Source organism: Limanda limanda, chromosome 3, assembly GCF_963576545.1.
Source record: "Limanda limanda chromosome 3, fLimLim1.1, whole genome shotgun sequence".
Taxonomy (NCBI): domain Eukaryota; kingdom Metazoa; phylum Chordata; class Actinopteri; order Pleuronectiformes; family Pleuronectidae; genus Limanda; species Limanda limanda.
In genome coordinates, this window is record NC_083638.1 from 6,901,598 (window position 1) to 6,906,277 (window position 4,680).

Consider the following 4,680-nt stretch of genomic DNA (forward strand, 5'->3'; position numbering starts at 1 on the left):
ATAAGCTTGACCTATGTGGAAAATGTGTCTGCAGTATAAAAACACACGGTATAAAAACCTGCAATAACTTTAAAGATGTTTTGTCCAACTTATAACTTGAATTGATTTTTTTTCTATATGTTTACACAGGGACACTTTAACATTATCAGCGTGCTCATCTGCCTCAGAGTCAGCATAAAACCAACGATCTGTTTTCTCACAGGACTGCAGCTATATTGAAAAACACAATCATCTTCAAATCTATATACCGACGGCGTAATTTATAAATCTCAGACCAGTGTTTTGAAGCTTTACGATGTTTTTTTAAAAGCTGAAAACTCAGGAAAGCAGCTGAAGTGTTCATCATGTGTATAAAGAGCAGTCGGACAAGAATGGGACTTAACGGCTTAATCTGTGTCCAGTGCAAGATTTTAGCCACAGAAACATTTTCACAATGCACCAGAGACATGTTGCACATAAGAATGTTTCATTTCCTATGATACAAATAACTGTTTTTGCAGTTATCTTCTGCAGGAACCCTGGAAGGCATAAACTTTACTGGACTATTTGTGAGGCATTCACTGGAGAACTGAAGTAAACTTTCAGAACTGTTGGGATAAGGAATCAAATCAAATCAGTGAAGAAAGTTCTGCGCATAAAAAATGTTTTGGGTGCGTGTGAATAATCAATTTGCATTAATCAACGAGTGAATTCCAAGTTGTTATTTATCATGTTTTTGTTTGCAAATGGAAAGTCACAATGCTGAAAGGAAAACACCCCGGAGCAGAAAATACAATAAGACCAAAATAAGGAATCAAACAGTTTATTAAAACTGAAATATTTGTTAAAATTTACAAGCTTCTTGCGTCTCAGCCATTGAGGACAAAATAGTGCTTTTTGTAAATATCATTAATCGAAGCAGCTCCGTACATTAAAATCCATTCAAAAGATACAAGAACAATAGGAACAAAAATACATTCTCTTGTTTGAATGTTCAAAAACTTGAAAAAACAACATCATGATAAGTTAAACAAACATTTTTAGAATAAATAAAAAAATGCCCATAAATAATATAAATAACACAAAATTGTAGAATTTCATGTCAGGAACACACACACACACACACAAATAAAAATGAAATACTTTAAATTAAAATAACGTTAAATCCCTTGGGTCCAGTCCAGGTAGATGTTCTGCATGTGGAAATATACATAGTCTTTAAGTTTTGTTCGGCAGATTGTTCATCTTATTGTTTTGCACTGAGTTGCGTCACTGGAGCTTGTGTGGGTCTGGATCTTAGTGTCTGTCGATCTCCTCCTCTTTGCGAAGAAATCTGCAAGAAGAAAGAAGAAGTTAGGATGAGACCAAGTTCTCCAAATAAGAATATGTTACAGGATGAAGTAAAATATTGAAAAACACATTGTGCATTTGTAGTTTTCTGCTTGTTCCTCACCTGTAATTCGTGCGTAATTCCGGGCTTTGGCTGCGGGTTTGGAGAGAGACCTCTTCCTCCGGACGGGCGTCACCTCAGCGGGTCGCTTGGTGTTGAGGATGCGGGGACAGTTCTCCTGGTTGGTCCCTGCGCTTCCTCCACCATCCACACCATCACCTCCATCACCACCAGCACCATCCTCCTCCTCCGGGGTACCAGCAGCCTCCCTGGGCTCCGCAGGCTCCAGGTAGAAAGCAGCAGCGCAGTCCGATGGCATCTCCTCCCACTGGAACCGGCCGGGCAGCGGAGTCTCCTCCTGGAAGTTGAAGTTCCAGCGGCGGGTGTCCTGCTCGCTCATCTCCCGCAGCCGGAGCTTCAGGTCCCGGCGCAGCTGCTCCTGGTCCACGGGGCCGAACAGGCTCCGGCACACCGACTCCCTGCGGCTGATGGAGGTCATTGTGCAGATGGGGGTTTTCCTGGAGAGTCTCTGTGCAGATTGGATGAGTGAAGCTGCTGCTGTCTCCGTCTCTTGGCCTCTTGGTCTGATGCGTGATTTGGCTGCAGGGAGCTTTAAAAGCGACGGGACGCACGAAGCTGTGTTTGTACACAATGAGAGCAGGACGCTGATTGGCTGCGGAGGTCTGAATTGGAGGTTAAAGGGGCGGAGGGTGAGGGTCATCCATTGTGTGATGACGACCATTGACACAATAAATAAAAAACTCATTGTTTATATATAAATGAACCAGTTCAGCCAATGATGGCCTTCGGGTTCTGGGCTAAACTAAATGGATATGAGCCTAAATCTGGGTTTGACCCCCAGTGACCCCAGTGGTAGATGCTGAATAAAGCCTCAATTATCACAAAAGAAACGTGGGCCACCTTTGGCACCTTTATCTGACATGAGGTATTGTTATGGCCCAATTTCCATCTTCCCTAGTGCTATTTAGCCCGGACGTGGGCCAAAACAATCTTGGATCCAACCTGCCTGTTTGGAAAGGGCTGTTTACTTGGCCTGTGTTGATGCTCTGCAGCTTCTGGAGAATTATTTCTTGTCTTTAGCGAGTGCTTTACAATATACTGCCACTTTTTATTGTTTGTGCTGGATGTTGTGTGCAGAGTTGAAAACTTTGCGTTCATCCTACCTGGTTTATCTGCAATGAGGATTTTATAGTCAATGATTTTCAGACCCAAATCCAGAACTTTTAAAGAGAAAATCTCTGTAACTCAGGTCCATATAAAGCATTAAGGCAACAAAGTGAACATTACACTATTACCTTAAGGACAAACTCTGTACCCGGAAGTTATTCCATAAATGTTGCTTCCAAGACGGAGATCAGCACCAGTAACTAAAGTATAACTGTCTGTGTCAGGTGGATGTTGCTGCTGTAGTTTATCTGTGGACGTGGAAGAAAACATGTTCAACTTGCCCCCGATGACTTCTGCAGAGCGTGTTAATTAAATTTGTATTAATTTGAACCTGTTGTGGGTCTGAACTGCACCAAAGTTACCACGGATGTTCCCGAGGACATTGAGAATTCACATACCAAGTGTCAAGCTGATGAAATGAATGGTTTCCACAGACGTAGATACAGCGGTAACGTTTTTCCTAACCAACCATCAGTCTTTAATCTTATCCTTGGTGCATGTGACCTTTACATTTTGAAGTGTTGTCATTGTGAGTCCATCCTACTTTTCATTTCATTTCCCTGTTGCAGCTGTTAGTGAGTAAAAACCCTGGTTGCAGCCGTTCTGTTCCTGTTCAGCCTCTGTGCATTTCTTCTTCTCAGTGAACTGAATCAAGATGCAGTACTTCAGCCGAGCCTCCAGGGAGCGGTGATAAGTGGCCGCTACCGGGATTTCTGCCTGCGGGCCAACGAGGGCAGAGTCTTCTCAAGACTGAGAGTTAAATGTATGGTCTGAAATGAGAACATGGTTCAAATCAGGAGAAGAGGTTTTCTTTAAGTTACATATAGGTCAGGACGAGAGTAATTAAAAAGTCTTTGCTTTAATTGCTTTTCATTCCCATTGGAAGATGAGTCTCCACAGGTTGGAGTTTGTACAAATGTTCCAGTTTTGACATTTCCTCTCGAAACCCAAATCACGTGTGTGATAATTAATATCTGAAAGTGTAATTTCTACTCAAGTAAAAAATAATTTCTTTAACTTTGACTGAGAAACTTGAGGCTGGTCCTGTCCTCACTCACCTTATCAGACTCTTAAAGCTCCCAGTGAAACCACAGACTGGTTTTCTGAACACACACTGTGCAGCTCCACTGGAGACATGGGGGGTTATGGGTCTTGCACCAGGGCACCTTCACTTGGTCATGATCTGGCCAAAACTGACTGGGATTCAAACCTTCACAGGGTCATTATAATATGAAAAAATGGTTTGGAATATTGAGCCACGAGTCTGGAAAGTTGCTGCTCGATGTGTTCGGCTCAGTTCAGTTCAGTTGTTGTGTCCCAGGTGGGAAACTTAGCTCGAGTCAGGTGCACAAGATAAACACAACAGTACAGGTAAAAAAACAATAATAAAGTGAAAGTACAGATATGTTTCCAATGCAGAGGTGTCTCCATAACAACTAAACAAAGACTGATCCACAACACCCCCGATCCCCAAAATGACCGATCGGAGAATAAGCTTCACTACGTCTCTAACTTTGTTCTGCTTCGGAACAAATAACTTTCAGATGTTGTGTTATTGATCAGAGTTTGCTACGGGCTGCAACTTTGTTTGTGAACTTTCGTTATATAAAAAAATATCTTTTATTTGCTTTGTATTCCACTTTAATTTACTCTGATCCCGTAACCTCTATTCTGCTGCTTATCGAACAAGTGCTATTTATGAAGAAACCAGGATTATTCATATAGACCTTGTAATTGCAGAGCTATACTCATTTATTTTAACAGGCACAAGCCTGAGGATCGGGGCCAGGTGGAGAGATTAAATTATTTTCCTATTTTCCACTGATTTGAAATGTGTACAGTTATAAAATTGTATATTGGTACATAAAACATGTAGGAAGTAAGTCACGTGACACCTGAAGTGTGTCTGTGGCCAGCAGGTGTGTGTGGTGCTGATGAGAGGAAAGAGGCCACAGGCCAACCGACATGCAAAGTGACGGAGATGAGGCAAGGCCGCGATTGGCCGGAGGGAGAGTCCCACCTTTGACCCACTTCCTGATGGCCCAGGTACTTCACCTGAGGGACAGAAGGAAAACGTCCCCTCACAGGTGTGGTTCAGCAGGAGGAGTTGATCTTTCCCAGAC